The following is a 21019-nucleotide window of genomic DNA, read 5'->3' on the forward strand; positions in this document are numbered from 1 at the left end:
ATGTGGCATCTTCAACCAGTAGATTCTTCTAGCAAACTAGGTACTCCCTAATGGTGTGTGACCTCAGCTTCCTCTCTCTGATATCGATGATCTCTGTGGGCTCTAATGTAAGTTTTCCCTCTTCATCAATAGGTGGAAGTTCCTTGGAAATCGTGACACGTTGACCGACTGCCTTCTTGAGGCTTGAAACTTGAAAGACATTGTGAATCCAACTTCCTTCTGGAAGCTCCAGCTCATAGGCAACTTCTCCCACTCTCCGTACCACTTTGTATGGTCCATAAAAGCGAGGCTTCAGCTTCTCGGCACCACTTTTCTTCAAGGAAGATTGTCTGTATGAATGTAATCAGAGGTAGACTAGGTCTCCTACTTCAAAACTTCACTCAATCCTATGCCTACCAACATACATCTTCTGTCGATTCTGAGCCAACTGCAGGTTATCCTTGAGAGACCGAAGGATATCCAAACTCTCTTGCAACCAGTCCTTGGCCCTCGATGTGCGACTGTCACCCAATGCCATGTCCACAAATGATGAATCCTTATATCCATATAGGGACTTGAAGGGTCACATACCTATTGACATGTGGTAGGTACTGTTGTAGCAGTGCTCCCCCAAATGAATCCATCAAATCCATTCTTTGTACTATGTCGCGATGTAGTTCCTCTGGCAGCCCTCTAACCACTTGTTTACAATCTCTGTCTGACCATCCATCTATGGATGGTAACTCGTGCTCGGTGAGAACTCCGTACCTGGTGAATGAAAAAGTTCCATCCAGAAGGTGTTGAGAAAACGACTATCTCAGTTGCTAACTATGTTCTGTGAAAGACCATGTAAGTGGAACACCTCTCGAAAGAATAACTCTACCAACTGAGCTTCCTGGAATCCCAAGGGAATGGAAAAGAAATGATCATATTTAGTTAACCAATTAACTACACCAAGAAAATGCAATCCTTCCCCTACACCTTGGGAAGTCCAGTGATGAAGTCCATCGAGATGCTCTCCCATTTTTGATCGGGTATTGACAAAGGCCGAAGTAGCCTTGCAGGCAAGGTATGCTTGGATTTATTTTGTTGATAGGTGGCTCATTCCCTCAAGTACTATACTACATCATCTTTGAAGCCTTTCCAAGAAAACCTCTCCTGAATTTACCTACAGGTCTTGAGGTACCCATGGTGTCTTTCCATAGGTGGGTCATGAACTTCCCTTAGAATCTTCTCCTTCATTTTTGATTCAGGTACCAAATAGATTCTACCCTTGTAGTATATGACATTATCCACTACCTTGTATCTATCAACATGTATTTGACCATCCATCAACTGTCACACAAAGATGTTCTTGGAGTACTCGACCATCAAAAGGACCTTCCAATTTGTCAAAATTTGTGACAATGAACATATGGTAGGTCCCCTTGACAATGCATCGACCGCCACATTCTTCTTCCCCTTCACGTACTCAATATCAAAATCATATGCTTGGATTTTTCTCACCCATTTTTGTTGCCTCTCGTTCAAGTCCTTCTGCTCCAAAAAATAATTCAGACTATTGTGATTTTTCCTCACCACAATTTTTTCTTTGACTAGGTATTATCGGAACTTGGCTAATGCATGTATGATGGCAAGCATCTCCTTGTCATAAATTGATTACAATCATTTGGCTCCTGAGATCTTGTGACTCTCAAACACAATGGGATGACGATCTTGCATTAATTCGGCACTAATCCCTTCTCCTGATGCGTAACATTCCCAGGATGAAGGGTCAAGTAAAATCTGGTAGTGCCAATACTAGGCATGTACTCATAATTTCCTTCAATTTGTGGAAGGCTTGTTGTGCCCCCTCATCCCAATGAAAACCCCCTTCTTTGTCAGATTTGTCAGTGGTGCTCCATGCTGCAAAAACCCTTTCACAAATCTTCTGTAGTAACTGCACACAGTTCAAAGAATCCACATAGCTCTGTGAGGGTCCTGGGTGTAGGCAAATCAATAATTTCCTAAATCTTCTCTTGATGCATAGTTGGACCCCTCGAGCACTGATGACATGTCCCAAGTATAAAATTTTGGTCATCCCAAACTCACACTTGGCCCTCTTCACAAATAATGACTATGACTCCATGATTCCTAATACTTTGTCCAATTGCCTCAGATGCTCCTCCCACGTCTTTCTATAAATAAGTATGTTGGAAAAGAACACCAACAAAAACTTACATAACTACTTGTTGAAGATGTGGTTCATGTAAGACTGGAAAGTGGCTGGAGCATTGGTCAATCCAAACGGCATGACCAAGAACTCATAGTGTCCATAGTGGCAACAAAATATTGTCTTCTAGACATCTTGGTCCCTCATGTGGATCTGGTGAGACCCAGAATGGAGATCAATCTTGGAGAAGTAAATTACTTTGTGTAGTTCATCCAACATCTCATCGATCCTGGGAATGGGGTATCTATTCTTGATGGTCTTCTTTTTCAACGCTTGGTAATTGATGTACATCCTACGCGTCCCATCCTTCTTCTTTACCAACACTACTAAGGATGCAAATGGGATGGAACTAGGTCTGATCCATCCATTATCAAGAAGTTCCTGGATCATCTTCTCTATCTCTTCTTTGAACCTTTTGGGATGGCGATAGGGTGTGGTGATAACAAGCTTTGCTCCCTCCTCCAACTCGATGGTGTGCTCAAAACCTCTATGTGGGGGTATACCAGGTGGAATATCTGTGAAGACCAAACTATTCTTTTCCAACTCCGCTTGAATCTCGTCATCATGGTAATAGGCTTGTTGCCCACTTGAAGGTTTGGTTTAGACCAAACATTGTGCCACCTTGATAACATCATCATGTTTGAAAATCGCTTTCATTCGCTTCATCGAGATCTCCCTTGGGCTACCATTTGACATTCCTCTCAGTACCACCTTCTTGCCATCTACTTGGAATGAGAATTTTGTCCTCTTGAAACTCTGTGTCCTAGTCAAGGGTCTCCATCCATTATATGCCGAACATGAAATAGTTCGACATCTATAAATTATCCTAATCAACCACAAGGAAATCATTTGTCATTGTGTAGTTCCCCATGGTGATGCTGAGTTGCATAACCAAATGAGTACATGACAATAGATTTCCTTTTGCCACCTTGACTTCAAACCCCTCATGCTCCTTCATATGCAGACCTCTCCTGGTGACGAGTGATGAGTTCATAAAGTTGAGAGTGGCCTCGTTGTCCAACATGAGTATGAATCGTTGCCCCTGGAGTGTATCATGAACCTGAAACACACTGTACCTTGGAGTGCTGGCCAGAGCAGCAATGGCACCTCCCCTCCGTACTAGTGTGGCAATCCTCTCTGCCTAGTTCATTTCTTCTTTAGCCTCCTCTTTTTCTTGCCGCTCAGATTGTTCATTCTCCTCCTCGCTATCAGACACCACGTCAATTTAGTGGATCTTTCCCTTACCTAAGCATTGGTGACTTGGTTCCAATAGCTTCTTGCATTTGAAACAAATTTTCTTCTTCTCAAGTTCTTTCTTCATGGCCTCGTATAATGATGACTTCTTTAGGTACGGTTTATTGTTCTTCTCCTTCGGGGCAAGCGGTAGTTTGGCCTGTGTAACTCTTGGAAGAGGATGAGGTAGCCATGTCACGTACCTTCTTAATTGCTTCTGTGAGCATGTTGGGGTTGAACCCTTTGACCCAATCCTTTAGGGTTCCATCAATCCATCCCTAAACAATATGACCAGTCTCCTCTTGGAGATGTCTGTAACCAACACTGAGAGTCTCTGAAATTATATGATGTAACTGTCCACCGGTCTAGTTTTCTTTAGTTGTGCCAACTCCTTGAAGTTGAGGTCTAGATCCTTCCCATCAAAGTGGTCTATGAGTCTCTCTATGAAATTGGCATATGAAGTGACTCGATCATGGCCGAGAGTGACCATTCTATGGTGCCACCATTCGTGAGCGACTCCCTCCAAGTGGAGTGCTGGAAATTTGATTGCCTCATCTTCAGGCATCAGGTTGAGCTAGAAGTAAGTATTTTATTTTTGTACCCACGCTCGTGCTAATGTTTCCTCGAACCCATCAAAATTAGATAGGTTCAACTTCCCGATCTTCCACCTGATATCATTATTATGATGACCATGTCTCTTAGAATATCTCATCTGCAAGTCCACATAATCCTTGAAGGATATTTTTGCTCCAAATCCAGCCTCAAACCAATCTTGCCTTAACTGATCTTGCATCTCCAAGAATGTAGGCTCTTGCTCTCCTTGTTGTTCATTCTTTTGAGGAAATGTCGACATCATTAGGCATGTGTGGGAATGCTATGTATGAGACCTCCCATCCACAAAATCATCAACGAACCCATTATAATTTCCATTTGTCCTTCCTTCCACCAATAGTCAAAGCGTTTCACTAATTTGTTGTTGTGTTCCTTTTGCCAAAGTCTCATCGAGTTGTTGTTGTCCTTGTACCAAGGTCTCACTGAGTTGTTGTTGACCTCGTGTTAGATCTCGTAGAAATTTTATCAATTCAGTGCTTAATTCCCCCATCATGTCTACTGATTAGGATCTTGTCCGTATCCAACATTACCCAGCAGGCTGGCAAGATCACTAGCTCTGATACCCCTGTAATGTACGAACATCGATTCAAGCCCCACACTATGATCATATGAACTTGCCTTATATACACATATGACAAAATACCCCTCGACAGAAATCCCCTTCGTATCCCTTCGACAGGGTGTCGCTTCGACAAAGTGTCCCTTCAACAAACTTCTGCTCCCTTTGACTCCCTTTTATAGAATTTTCCCCTATGACATCCCTCGGTACCCTTCAACAGGTTTTCACTCTCGACGAAACTACACCTTCGATGGGTTTTCACTCTTGGCAGAACTACACCTTTGGTGGGTTTTCATTGTCAACAGGATTACACCTTCAATGGGTTTTCAAATTCCTACAATTGATTTTACTACCTATATTTTTGAGAATTTTTTTTTAATATATATATATATAATCACTTTTTTTGTATAGGTAAATATCTCATTAGGGCCAGCTCCCATTTATATTATAATAATAAAAAACCATAACATCAGTATTTCAGAGTTCCATGACTAACCAATTCCATCTATTCAGTAACTATTCATTTACAAGCATATGCCTATGTCTAGACTATCATTCTCCCTAGGAGATACCAAATAACCCCTAAATCTATACCTGTTATGATATAGATGTATTCCCAGACTACAAAAAAGGAATACTATTACAACCAGTAAACAAGATTTTTATAATCTAGATGCATTCCCAAACTACAAAATAGGGAAGACGTTGCAAACTATACTATTATCTACATACATATTTATAAGAACCTGAAATTTATTTAGTCCTCCCCTAAGTCCCATCAGAATTCTCCAACTTCGATTCCAAATCCTCGAGTTCATCACCTAGCATTTGCTTCTCTATTGCCTGGTGGTATGTGACAGGACATTCACGCTCGCAGTCGGAATGGACTGGATCTCTGGCTTTGTTCATGAACTCCTTCAACTCGTCCTCCAGAAGCCTTTATCCGCCGCTATTTCCTCATTGTTGTCTATATCCATGACATCATCTTGGTCCATTTTCAGCAGTCCCTCTTCTCTCAGATATGTTCTAAACCAACCATCTTCTGCAATGTCCACCATTCCCAACACAGTTGGTAGAAAGGTAATGTTCCTCTTGATATTCACCCACCTTTTTTCAAATTCATCCTCTTACAGGATTCTAATTAGAGGGAAACGACGCACCTCCTCACCCCCATTTTTAACCATGTAGTAATTCTGGGGAAGGGAATGGATATATACCCCACTATATTGTCCAATATCCTATCAAACTCATCCAAAAACTCATGCTTGAAGACAATGTGGCACATTTTTTGGCTTTCCCTTTTTTAACATCAAAAAGTAGAAGTAGTGCAAGAAACATAGCAGAGATATTTGAATTTACCCTGTCGCGTTGGTATGCTCCCATGAATTACTTGCCCAATATCTCCTTTACCAAACATAGAACAAGAGGATGCCCCATTCTTAGCACAATAGGAGCCTCTTCTCAGTAATTTACCCAATAAATGCCATCTGTCTTTTGGTCGCCCTGAGCAGCACTGACTTGTCCATTTTGGTTGGAAACAAGGCACTGCTTTTGCTTGGAGGCAGAAAACTTTCATGCATATGAGTTGCCCTGATATGAAAGTTGGCTTATAATACCTCAAGCGATGCTTCTCGATGAAGCCAAGGGAAGCCGTATGTATTAACTGGTAAATGTATTGTCATCCCATCCTTTCCTTATCATTTAATTAGCCGAAATCATGCCAAATCCTATTCCTCCGATCTTCTCACGAAAGGCATGTTGAGAAATGATGTTGAGGTACTTCTTGCTCACGTCATACCTTTATAATAGTCACTTCAAAATATTAGGAGATGACATTTTTCGAGGCTTATTTAGCCAAGTCATCTACCAATTTATTTTCCTCTCTATAAATTTGGCTAATTTTAAAATCGAAGAAGCTATCAATCAAACGTTTTATTGATACCATCCATTTGTTTAAATCCATCTCTAGGTGTAATTCTATCTGATGGCATTAACGGTTATGAGGGAATCACCCTCAATATGGATATTTTGTGCTCCAAGTTCTTTTCCCAACTCGAGTGCCCTTAAAGTTGCTCTAAATTCAGAATTCAGCCACATTGTTTGTGGAAACATCAATTGCTTATGATCGTTCTACCAACACAGTTCCCTCCTCATTGTGAGCTACACAAACAATTCCACTCTGTTCAAGGTTGCCTTTAGAGGCACAATCAAAGTTTATTTTAACCCACTCGGGTTCTGTAGCTGTCCAAATTACATTTTGTCAAGTCTCAGTTGTAATGTATGAGCTACCCCCCAGCAGAGGTGGGATGATTAGACCTTTAAGAAGCTTAACCATTTTCTCATCCCAATTGGTGTAACAGTTACCTTTCAAGTTTTTGCCTTGAGCTACCGAGTTTGCCAGTTCCACAATGAGTGCTTCTATCTTTTTTATTAAGAAATCCCTAGGCATGGATTAATCTTTAAAGACTCTTATGTTGTGTTCTTTCCAGAGTTCTTAGGTAACTGATGAAGGAATTATTTACCATAAAGATCCAAAGATTCCTTTTTCTTTCCATTTGGGCCACATGCTCAACCAATCAATCAACTTGAGAGGAATAGGACATTGAAAATTGAGGATTGTAGTAAAATGTTTTCAGCAGCTCTTTGTGAGCAGTATATGGTCAACATCCTCCTCAATGCTTTTGCAGAGTGGACACCTACCCGGACCAGGAATACCCATCTTGATCAATTTGTCTTGCGTTAGAATCTTATTTTGGATTTCCATCCATGAAAAGGCTCTTGTCTTTTGGAGGCAATATTTCGCCCACAGTAGATCCTTTGGCCAATGAAGGTCCAGGAGGGAATTCTCCTTTACTTTGTAACCTAATTTTGACTTTATACTCCCTATCCCTTGACACGCACCATTGGATGTGGTTGACCTATTTTGAAAAGTTGATGTGTCATGAGCTTAGTATCTCTTTCTATTTATCTTTTTTGTCCCAAGGTGCATTCAACTCATTCAAGGATTTCCATTCCCATTTTGGGACATTGTTATTCTAGACAAGGTTTCCATAATCACTAACTTTCCCCACCCACACCGTTGTAGTCTCCCTTCTGATATCTTTCAAGTCCCGCATTCTCCAAAGTCCCAAGTGGTCATCCTAAGAATCATCCCAAAAAGAGGCACTTCGGTCATTTCTTACATCCCATGCAATATGTTTGGTGATGATGTCCTTGCAATCAAGAATGAAATTCCTTATTGCAGATCCTTTTGGAGGGTTTCTGATAGTGAGAATGTGAGTAGGATCTTCAGAGTCCAAATATTTCTTCCTCAATATCTGGATCCACTTGGTTGTGCCTTGATACATACTCTAGACAAGTTTGGCACCCAGGGTAGCATTCATAATGTTGAGTTGCTTGATTCCCGCTCCTTTGGATTCTAATTGAGGCTTGTACACCTTGTCCTACAAAATGAGGGAATTTTTTTGGGGTTCATTAGCTCCATTCCAAAGGAATTTCCTTATTATTTTGGTTAGGTTGTCTATGATTGCCTCAGGAAGCTTCATATAGGACATGCAGTATATTGGGATGGCAGATAGGACTACCTTGATCATAAGAATCCTACCCGCAGAGGTCAACCATTCGCCCTTCTAGAGTTCCATTATCTTCTTGCATCTACTTACTAGATCCTCCCATTAGCATATTTTTTTATTCCTGCAAAGAGGGGGATTCCCAAAAAATTTCCGAGTGAGGTTTGATGTTCTTAAACCCAAAATCCTGAATATATCTCTTTGAAGGCCTGGTTGAGTGTTGAGGAAGAAAACCTTCGATTTCCTCTAGTTGATGGATTGTCCAAAAGCCAAACTATAATCATCTAAAACATTCTTGATCGACCTTGCCTCACACCTAGAGGTCTGCCCAAATAAAATGGTGTCATTAGTAAATTGTTGATGAGTTATTGGATCCAATCCATTAATGATGTTTATTCCCTTCCACCGTCCCTTCAACCTGCATTGAGTGATGGTTCTATTGAGTGCATCTGCTGTGACTATGAACAAAAATGGTGATAATGGATCACCTTGCCTAATTCCCCTGGAAGATTAAAAAAACCCATGTAATTTACCATTCACAAGTATCGAGAACTTTGGAGTATGAATACAACTCCCAATCCATTCAATCTATCTATTTTGAATGCCAAATAGCTTAAGGACATTGAGGAGGAAATGCCTATCTACATGATCATAAGCTTTGAGGATATCTAGCCTCACTATAATACTAAGAGAGTATAGTTTCCTTATAGAGTGTATTGCTTCATGTGCCACAATGACTCCTTCAACAATCGATCTCCTTGGTGAAAAACCACTTAGTTCCTCTTATATCACTTGATTAATTAACCTTTTTAGCCTATTTGAGATTACTTTGGCGATGTTTTTATAGGCCATGTTGCAGAGTGCAATTGGTCTGTAATCATTCATGCTCTGTTCTTCCTTTTTCTTTGGGACCAGTGTCATGAAAGTATGATTCATAACCTTCAAAATAGTGGCTTTTTTCCTAAATTCCTCCACTACCTTCCACAAATCATCCTTCACAATATCCAAGAAAAATTGGAAAAACCTGGCGATGAACCCATCTGGACTTGGTGATTTATCCAGGTTGAACTGAAATGTGGTGATCTCGATTTCTTCTAGTGAAGCTGGTTTATATAGTTCAATATTGTCTGCCTCACTAATTACGGTAGGAATCCTATTTAGAAATCTACCCCTTTCCTCATTTTGAATTGGGACATTTTTTTTTAGAAGGGCCTGAAAATGTCTTACAACTTCTTGATTTGCCTCCTCTATGGATTGGGTTAATGAACCATCCTCCTTATGAATTTCCACAATTCTCTTCCTGCTCTGGTTTACATTGGCAAATTTATGAAAGAATTTGGTATTTCTACCTCCTTCTTTCAACCAAACTTCTCTGGATTTTTGCCTCCAAAATGTTTCCTCTCTTGCAAGAAGTTCAATCAGCTGAGCCTTTAATTCCTTCTCTTTCTCATATTCCATCAAGGTCATTCCATTCAAAATGACAACTTCATTTAACTGTTGTAGCTCCTCCTCTACTCTAGCTTTCCCTTCAAAAATATTTTTGAAATAATCTTTGTTCTGTTGTTTGAGCTTATGTTTGAAATGGGAGAGTTTTTTTTGTTTAGAGATAGAGGTTTGTATGGTTTCCAACCCAGATCTCCTACAAAACCTTCATTAGATCTATAATGGAAGGTTCCCTGAGCCACATATTTTCAAATTTAAAGGGGGCACCAACCATCCCTCCCTTAGGCCATATGGAGAGTTCTACTAGGAAGTGATCAGATCCCGTGTATGGTAAAATGGTTGAATCAAAGGAATCTATGTTGTTTGACCAATCTCCCAAAAGTAAAAATCTATCCAGCATTTTTGAGATATTAGTGAATCCTTGCCTCTTATTTGTCCATGTGTATCTTCCATTTTTAGTTGGGATGTCTCTGAGATGATTCTCATCTGCAAAATTTTGAAAATCTAATTGAGCTCTTGTGATGGCTTGAAGTCCCCCTTGGTTTTCTAAATTGTCCAGGGTGGCAGTGAAATATCCTCCAATGATGATTTTGGTATTATTTTGAAGTTTGAGCTAGTTGGATATGTTTGTCCATAGTTCACTTTTACCAATGGTGGATATTGGACCATATACATTGACGGTTATGAATCTTTTATTTTGACTGAGCATTTTGCAACTGACTGCCATCCAATTCTAGTTTTGCACTAGTAAGGTGCACTGGGTAGATAAAGGGTTCCATAGTACACCTAGTCCACCAAAAGCCCCATCCGATTCCACAAAAAAACCTTCCCACATATGCCATGTTTTCATTCTTTTTTAGATCTCCTCTAAACTCCATTTGGTCTCTTATAGAAATAAAATTTCTACCTTACTAGCATCTATTTGGCACTAGAGAAGGTGTCATTTTCTAGGGGCGTTTAAACCTCTAAAATTCCAAGTAATGAGCCTCATGGCTCCTCGAGAAGGATTATCTCCTTCTTGTTCCTGAGCTTCCTTTGACCCCTCACACTCCCTACCATAGCCAACCTTTCCTTATTGGACATATGACCTCTCTATTTTTTCTTTTCAATGTTGGGTTTATTTATGCTAGAATCTATCTACATCATGCTTCATTCTGCCATGATACTCACAAAACCTCCTAGAAACATTTTTCAGATTCTTCGTCTGATTCGTCAAAGTCTAAATCAAAACCATTTGGATTTATTTATGCTTTTTGGTTGATTGGTTCCTCTCCTTCAGTGATGATTATAAGGGGGCATCATCCACCATTGTAATGCTTTCCTTTGGGATATTTTGTTCCTGATCTAGACTCCATATTGCTTCCTATTTCATATCCTCATCAAGCCCGTTTTGTTCAAAAATTGCATTGGTTCCCATCCTTATCCTTGTAGGTCTCAGGGACAACTGAGAGCGGGGGGGGTGAATCAGTTGTCTAATAAATTCAAACCAAAATCTTATTGACCAACTTATTGCTTAATACCGATAAGACAATTAATTGTGTCGGTAAACAATGTTAATAGGAAATGCTGTACCGGTAAGAATTAATGCATGAAACATAAGCACAAAGTCAACCACAACACATGACACAAATATTTGTACGTGGAAACCCTGTAAGGGGAAAAACCACGGTGGGAAACCTTACCCACAATCAGATGATACTACTGCAGATAGTAAGTGTACAAAGAGGGGTCTGCACATGCAGAAAGGCCAACAGCCTAGAGCTCACTGCTCAAACACAAATGGGAGTCACACTGACTACAGTTGGATGGTTAAATCTAATGAGAATGTACTGCACAAAATAGCATCTTCATATGCTGGATTCAGTACCGGTGTAATGCTGATATGCTTTTCCAAAAACCTAACTTCACTTTCAAATGATGTCTTCGTGTATATCTCTGCTTGATCTCGCATATACCCTTCCTTAAATCTTTTTCGCATTCCACATTTGATCTTACAAATAAGATCTTACATTTATACCATACCCTAAGACCAATTTTAGTAGGTCGGCTCTACAAGATATTACAATAAAACATTTTACAAATAATACAATATCCGATGCAATAACCAATTGAACATGTCAGCTTAATGCATTTACAACAATAATAAATCATCTCTATAGCGTGCCATGCTGATCTGGAAAAGATAAATCTGTCGGTGTAACTCTAGATAACCTGGACCTATTTGTCGGTAAAAGCAAATATGCAAATAAGTATATACCAATGATATTACTTCAAGAAAAAGTGTCCACATGATGTCTTCGACATTACCAAGTGTCTTCCATGTCATTGCAGGTACCGGTGAACATTATATCTTGCCGGTTAACCATATATCGGTGATTGTTTGAGCATTTTACTGATTGCCGGTGAATGTTGCTGGATCTCCAAAGTAGGTGTGTTAGCAGGTGTTGACATCAATGACAAAACCATACCAAAATACCAACAATCCCATGATTATTCACTCCAATACCATTCTCTAAGCCCTCGGTGAGGTCTTCTCCACTTTCAAAGATGGGGTCAGTTTGGATTTGGTTGATTAGGGTGGGTTCTTTATTGATTGAGACATCATGAATTTCAGTCCTAGATTCTATAAGGGATGGAAATGGGGATTCCATCATTTTCTCTTCTCTATCCTAAATGACTTGCATCATTTCTATTTCACCATTCCAAACTGTATTTTTGTCATTTCTTGGGTTGTTCCCATTTGGAATTCGGTTGTGAATCAATATTTGAGTATACTGATTGGCCTTGTTGGCATCCACTGAACTATTGCATTCCATTTGCTCATGCCTTTTGGATTTGCATTTGTGGCATAAGAGTATAATATCTTCTCTCTCTTTTTTGAATCTAGATTCCCTCCTTGGATACAATTTCTATCTTCGTGGGTATGTTTTGGTTAGGTAGGATGTCTAAACATATTCTAGTGTATGCACCCCATATCCTATCTTCAACAATTGGATCCACATAAATTACATTACCCAAGCCTTTCTCAATATCCTTGAGAGCCCCAACTCCCCAAAATTTTGCAGGAATGTTGTATAATCTAATCTAGACTAGGCCTCGATTAATTTTGTGTTTCCATGGATTTAAATGTGGATATCAGTCAATCAAGTGCAGAGCCGCACTATCGAGATATTGTGGCCCACTATTTAGGGCTCTTTCTTTTTCTATTAGGTTGGCAAATTTGACCAAAACATAACCATTGGGCAAAGTTTTTTATGTTGGTCTCATTCCCCCATTTGAGGTGACACCAAGATTTGAATTTCCTACTATCCATTGTTCCTTCTCCCCATTTAACAAAAATGCCTACATTTTGTAACCTTTCTTTATCCTAATTTAGTTTTGAATCATCCATTTGGACATGAGGGGTTGGATACATACCATATTGATTTGGGTTGTGGTTTGATGAGCCTGCTCTATCTATGAATTTGCTAGCACTCTTCCAGGGTTTGCTAGTTCAAGCACCACCCTTATGCCCAAGTCCCACAACATCTTTCCATCTCCAGTCATTAGAAAGATCTGCCCTAGATGCACCAATTTTCCTAGACCACCCATTTTGATTTCTTTGGATACCCCTTTCGTAATCTTGCTTAAGTTGACTTTTGGATTGTTTACTCATGATCTTTAGGTGGCTCTGCCAAATCCTTGGATGTGTAGGTTTTCTTGGATTTTTGAAAGTAGTCTACTCCCTTTTGTGCATCCATATCGATTCCTTTCTGGCTTGAAAATGTTTTGATCTCTAATATGTGCCAAATTTGCCATTTTGGAATTGCATTGGCCTTTTCTCCTTGTTGATTCCTTGAATTCTAAATGTTGTTGGATCACATTTGTCCACCCATTGGCCACCCTCAAATACCCATTGAGGGTTGTGTCATGATTGTCATCCATGCTTGTAGGCTTCCATGTTGGGTTTTGCCCTTGCATGAATGATATCCATGGGGATTTCCCTGCCAACCTCTTCATTCCATTTGATACAACTTGGGTCCACAATCCTTGCTTGATCATGAATGGTAGTCGAAATACCTATTTGGAACCAAATCTGGTCAACTGCACGAGTTCACTCCATTACAAATAATAAAAAAATAAAAAATAAAAACTATTTAAAATAGACATTTATTTTTTTAAATATAAAGAAATCCAAAACAAAAACCTAAGAAATCAATCATTCTTAAAAATTTGGTCCTATAATAGCAATTTTTTTAAAACAATCATAGTGTAGATAAATAATTTCCACAATATATTATATTTTTGTAATATTAACTATAGCTCTCACTTCAATAAAATAATATTAATAATTATAACATAATATAAATATTATAGTGAATATACATTTTTTTTAAGAATATAATCTTAATTTAATTATTAAATCTATATAATTATAATTATGATTTCAAAAAGTATTAATAAAAATAGAATGATTTTTATACAAAATTATAATTATATGTTTTGTTTAATATAACTATTTGTTGTGTAATGCTTATAATGAAATAGTTTAATTATTTATTTAAACTTTGGTTGTATTTCATTTAAATGGTGTGAATCAAATCCCTAAATAATTGATTCTATTGCCTATATTTAAAAAAAAAAAAATTATATTATTTTATATAGCAAAATCGTTTTGTTTAAAAGATTATAGTGAAAAATGAAAAAAGTTATTTAAAATAGATATTTATTTTTTAAATATAAAGCAATCTAACAAATGATTATAAAATCTACCATTCCTATAAATTTGCTCCTATAACCTCAATTTTTTTTCATCCAATCATATTGTAGATAAATAATTTCTAGTTTAAAAATATAAACCTCAACTTTATAAAAATCAAGTTTATTTTGAAAACAAAAACAATAATCACTTTTGATTGGTGCAAAAAATCGATTAATTAGACTTAAGTGAATGCAATAGTATTACCAATTACAAGTAATAAAAAGAAAAAAAAATCTTAGTAAAGCCTCATGACAAGAAAAAACATAGTTTTGAGCCAATAACAAAAGGTGAAATGTATGCCTTATTTTGGAGGGCTTAGTACCTTGTTTGGGTTTTTTTTAACAAGTAATCACAACAATTTAACCTCTTCGAAATAAAATAGTATATGGTTCTTTCTTGTTAAGTTTAAAGTGATAAGGAATGCGAAATCTGAGTCTAAAATTCTTTGATTTGTCTTTATTGTTAAGTTTAATATAAATGTATGTATGCATGTGTATTCATTATTTTGCTTTAATTTCTATGTTAAATTTGATCTTTTATTTTAGTTTCAAATTTCATTATATGCACATATATACATATATTCACATATATGTAAAATATATGTTTATGTATGCATGCAAATATACATTATGAGTGGATTTAAATGTTTATTCTGAATGACATTTCAATCTAAAAATGCTTTGTTTTTTCACATGCTTATTGTTGTTCATATATGGTTGAGAGCTAAATCTTGAAATAATGTTTATATTTATATGTGTGTATATGTCTATGGGTATTTATACTCATATTCACATACATGTATCTATTTAATACATATTGATATTATTTATTTTGGAACTATGATTAATTTCTATTCTTGGTTTTTGATTAAAAAGCAGCCAAAACTAGGGGATGACCCGAAAGAAACAGACAAACCATTACCATCACATGCACCACAGACACGTGGCAGTTAGCCAATCCCTACTCTAATAATAAAAAACAAAAATTGCCTGCCGCTATTGGATAACCCGAGATTGACACCAATCTCGTCCAACAAGCGCCATAACCAAAAGTAAACCATCATAATGTCATTATTGTAACAACTGTTAAAAGTAGCAATATTACCATGGAAACAAATGTTCCAACGATAAAAACTAAAGCAAGAAGGCAGGAAACCAACCATACAACCTAATTATCAGCACTCGTGTGCTTAGAGAGCATGAGCCCTATCCAGTTTTCAGCCAGGAACTAGAACAGTTCCTGAGTGGTGTTGCTTCCCAGCCCTTTTGGATCCGTCTTATCCTGGTGGAGCAAGCATAGAGAGGTAGCTGACAAGTGCATCACTTTGACAGCGAATTTTCCAATCTTGTTGACATTGGACTCCAGGTGCTCTAGCTTTTTCTTTCCACCATTAAGATCTTCAGAGATAGCCCTACAACCCGAACACTGCTCTGCCTCTTTCTTCTCTACTTCATCAACAACATGTATATAATTTCTATTCTTGGTTATGATCATGCATGTATGTACATATATATGCACTAGTTAATAAAGTATGCAAGTGAATGATAAACACATATTTTCTTCACATTGTTTATGGTAAAAATGGAAACAACAATATTGAAAGACTAAATAGATTCAACCACAAAACCTTAGCCTAACAACAACAAAGATCCACCATAACATATGAAGATTACCTAAGACAATGCAAATCAAATGAAATCACAATGATCATACCATCACATGTCCAATAGGGTTTGAATCTCCATTCTTCCTATCTCCATTGATCTTGCTTGATATATTTGCTCTCAGATTTTATATGTGCACAAGAGCTCAACAAAGAACGGAAATGTGGTTGCAAGTAGACTTGATCACATATGAAAGTTGGAATGCTAAAATGCTTGATTAGGGTTGATAATGAAGGAAGAATCTCCTTATATAGAAGACACTATAAGAAATGGAAGGATAAGATTGAGAGGTGTAAAAGATAAATGGTCGGCTATGATTAGAGGGTAGGTAGAGGAAATAAGAAAATAATGAGAGGGTAGGTAGTGTAGGAATTAAGAGATGAATGACATGTGTCATAGGTAGAAAAGGCTAATGAATTAATTAAATAAATAAAGATTTATTTAATTAATAGAAGAAGTGGGATAATTAAATAAATAAAAAATATTTATTTAATTTAGGAAAAGGACAATTTAAATAAATAAAAGTAATTATTTAAATAAGAAATAAGGCTAGAAGAGGATAAATGAATGAATTAAATAAATAAAGATTTATTTAATTAATAGAAGAATTAGGCTAAAATAATTAATTAAATAAAAATATTTATTTAATTAGACAGGACAATTTTAGGTGTCTACACACATGTATTGTTAGATTACAAAAATTTCCTTATTATTCATGCAAGCTATGGTGTTATATGAGTGTAGAATCTATTTTCTCCAATTCTACTAACCAAGCTACTTTAAACCATATATATATATATATAGACCACTGCCATATCCTAGTATCAATCATAGCATGTTATATATATTGCACCTTGACCATTTTTTCGTCTTTGATTGTGAAAGATATTGCATTGTACTATTGGAAATTCTAGTGTGCAAACACATTACTTGTACTCTTAACTATATTATTTGTCTTGTTGGTGATAGACTGCCTAAGTCAATTATTGCACAATGTCTAATCAAATATTATGATTCTTGATATGGATATTGTGACATGTGATGACATAACATGTATTGAGATATTTCTCATTGATTGATGTAATTGAAAATAATCATTGTCAATATAATAATTATGATGTTTATTTGATTTTATGTGATGAATTTGGGCTTTTTACCTTACAAACAAAGATGAAAAATCATATTAGGTCATTTTGTTGTGTGCATGAAAGGGATCCATTAAGAAATATAAGGATGAGTGGTTCAGTTATAATAATTGTTTGCACTCCTATTTATCTATTGGAGAGTAGACATTATGTCGCCTTCCTAAGTATTCTTTCTTGCTATTCATGAGATTCATCCTTGGCCATAAGGAATATATTGTTACATTTGTACGACTATAGGCATACTATGATCTTGGTTGTAGGTATGCTCTATCCTTGGGTGTGGGTAATGGTCCTTTATTGCTATAACTAGTACTTATCTCCACAAAATTCTTAGTTTAAGATCATCATAACTTTAAGATAAAATTTAATAATATCTTTAGAATAATTTCTTTAACACATGATCATTAATTAAACAAATTATAATAAAAACTTTTCTTTTCATCAAGATATTAGTTAAAAATTCTTATTTATCATGTAATTTTTTTGTAGAAATAAATTTAAAAATAAGAAAATAATAAAGAGATAGAGGTATTTATTGGGATAATCATCACCTCTTAGTTGAGCATGTTGATTATCTACAAGCAACTAAGTGCATTAGTTGTACATCGGGCTGACTAGTCTATAATTAGCTAGTTTAGTGGATCTTTTAAATTGCTTCAAAAAATATATTTATATCCCTCTATCCTCTCCCATATGTCATTCTCATTTTCTAGAACAAATATTCTATTATCATGTCGATGAGGAATGAGGAACTATTAAAGAGGTGGTTGAAATGTAAGTGGATGCCAATAAAATCTATGATCTTTAACCAATTTGATATATCTATATATCTTGCTTACTAATACACGATGATCATATATTGAGGAAGAATCTTTTCTAGAACAAACTTTCAGATTACTCCATCAACATTTCATACTCATATTAATCAATGTGACTACATAAGTTTAGCTAATGCTCAAAATTCTTTGACATGACATGTCATTACCATATCTCTTCACTCTCTCGAATACAAGAACAATCAACATGAATACTTCATCAATGAGAAATTCTACCCCGTGACATCAATGACAATATCTTCAACAAAGATAACCAAGAAAAATATACAACCCATCTATATCTAAAGCATGAGTGTTTGAATGCAAAAAATATTTATCCATAGACAGCTTTAAAAAAATTTAAAAAATTGAATATCCATACCTAATATCTAACTATTCTTGATGTTGTTTACTTGTACATGTAGCTTCTTGACCAGTTCCATGTTGATGAAGTTATAATTGCTACTACGGTTTATAGAGATGATAAGCTTTTCCTTTTTTAATGCATTCATCATAAAGAAAGATTGAATCTTCATTTATTGGAGCTAAAGTTCTTGTACTTATATCATCTCCTTCTTCTAAATTTTCTTCTTCTTCATCTTCTTTGTCTTCTTCCTCATCTTCAGATTTTTCTTCCTCATCTTCTTTCTTTTTTCCATTAGTTTCTTCCTCCTCTGCTCCCTCATCTTCTTTATTTTCTCCCTCATCTTCTTTTGGATCCCATCTATCTAAAAACCATTTTTCTAGTTCATCCAAAGAATAAATATCCCCATCCAATGGTTCATACTGTTGTCTAGCTTCACCTCTTAATAATAGTAAAAAAATAGTTCCCATACTACAAATTTACCATGTACTATATTTTTATACCACCATACTACTGTATCTCCACTTCCATCAAAAGTAAGGACCTCCATTGAAACTATAGTTTAAGAAAAAAATCTTTCAATAAATAATAATTGTATCAAATCCAATAGTTCCAACTTTAATATGATAAATACATGATGTATTTGGCCTCAAATTCAAATTCAAATTAATAGACCACAAACAAATTTTGATGAGGGATGACCCTTTGGTGAAATGGTGGGGCTTTGTACTTGTAGTTCCTACAACCTAGGTTCAAACCTCACCAGTTCATCTCTACCATGTTAACAATGGAATATGCTTTATCTTGGGGATAACCTTGGAGAAATGGTGGGGTTGCTTGCCTGTAGTGCCCACATCCTTGGTTCAAAGCATAAAGTTTATGCCCTCCACTTGGGCAACCAGACAAACCACTTTGCCGAAGCTAAAGTTACCTACATTGGCCTTAAATTTTCTCTCTTTGAGGGTTGCAAGAAGGTTTGGATTATGGGAGACTTCATGAACATTATCAGTTGTCTAAAAGGGATTCAAAAACCTAGATGGATGATTCAAGGTATGATTTTAGATTGTTTGGAAATAAAATCTTTAGATCAATGTTTTGTTTCCCATATCTATAGGAAAGGAAACTATGGCAGACTATTTTGCCAATGTTGGTGTCATTAAAAACTCTATTAATTGGTGGGAGACTAATAACCCCCTCCCTCTTGAGTTTAAAAATTTGATTTTTAATGAGGCTTGTGAATGCTAAGGTGGTGGTATTGTGGCTAACTATGATTATTCATTACTCCCTAGATATTATCTTAGGGAATTGGGTTATGGGGAGTCTTCTTGATCCTACTATCATTTATTGTTTGGATGTTAAGGTGGCCTTTCCTTTATTGATCATGATTCTCTCCTATCATTTCAATCTTTATCCCACACAGATTGTGGGTGTTTTATACCTTGCTTTCGTTCTGCTTCCCATTGTTTTGGGTGTCACTTTCTCCTTTTTTTTATGCTACCATTCATTCCTTGTTATGGTGACCTATTATTTTATGGGTGGTCCCCTTGAGTCCATGGGTGGGGATAGGTATAGAATGGAACCAAACTCTTGTGAAAAGTGGTAGAAATACCCCATCATTTGGGGTAAGCTCTCTGTGATCTAGGGGTTACTCCTTTCTTGGAGAAGCTCCATGGTCTTGATTTGTTGGTTACCAAGGCCTTCCTGAAAGGTTGGAAGAATGACACTTTGTCTATGTATAAGGTGGAGTTGATGGTTTCTAAGGATTTAATAGTGGATGTTATTGGTCTCAGTTGTGAAGGCATAAATATTTACAGGGATGGTAAAGCTTTTGAGGAGGTCATTTCTCTATTATTTAAAGAAGAGGAGATCAACAAGGTGAAATAGACTAAGTTAGGGGGCTATAATAATGACACCATCAAACCCTTCTGGGCTGAAATGTAAAAGCATATTATGAGTATTTGACTCTTGATGGGCACTTTACTAGTCTCTTTTGCCACCACTTCATTATGTTAAACCATTTTCATCATAAAATTTTAGTTTCTTTCCCATTTTAATTGGTGTCTTCTCTTACTGCTAGAGTATCAATAATCAAAAGAAGAGCCCTACTTTCCCAGTGCTTCATGAGAGCCTTATTTTTCTCCCCATAGAGTATGCTAAATTTGTGTCCATTCCTCTTAAGACCCCTATGGGCGATGACAAAATTGAGTATGCCTAGAATGTTAAGGATCATTATTTTGATATGTACATTGATTCTAAGGATGAAGTATCAGATGAGGAGCCCATTTACCATATTGGTAATAGGAAGAAGTCTACGTCCAAGAAGAAAACTAAGAAAATAAATTCGCATTCTTGGTCTAAAGGTTTTAAAATTGAGGATGATGTGGTGGAATATATCTCTCTGGTGAGATCTAGTTCGATTGGGGACTAACCTGGTAAGGTGGAAAAAGAGAAGGGGCCTAGGCCTAACCAGAGCATTGATGTTGGGGAGTCTTATAGACCCTGCAAGGACAAGAAAGGTAAACAGATGAAAAGGGCCAAGAGGGGCAATGTGGAGGCAAAAGAGAATGATAATGCAAGCATTAAGGCTATTCTTGAGTATGATAAATCAAGTTGTGAGGAGATTGTTGCGGATAAAGAGGAGAAGCTTCAAGATGATGGCTTGCAAAATAGTAGTGTGGCCTAT

The sequence above is a fragment of the Cryptomeria japonica genome, chromosome 8 (assembly GCF_030272615.1).
Source record: "Cryptomeria japonica chromosome 8, Sugi_1.0, whole genome shotgun sequence".
Lineage (NCBI taxonomy): Eukaryota > Viridiplantae > Streptophyta > Pinopsida > Cupressales > Cupressaceae > Cryptomeria > Cryptomeria japonica.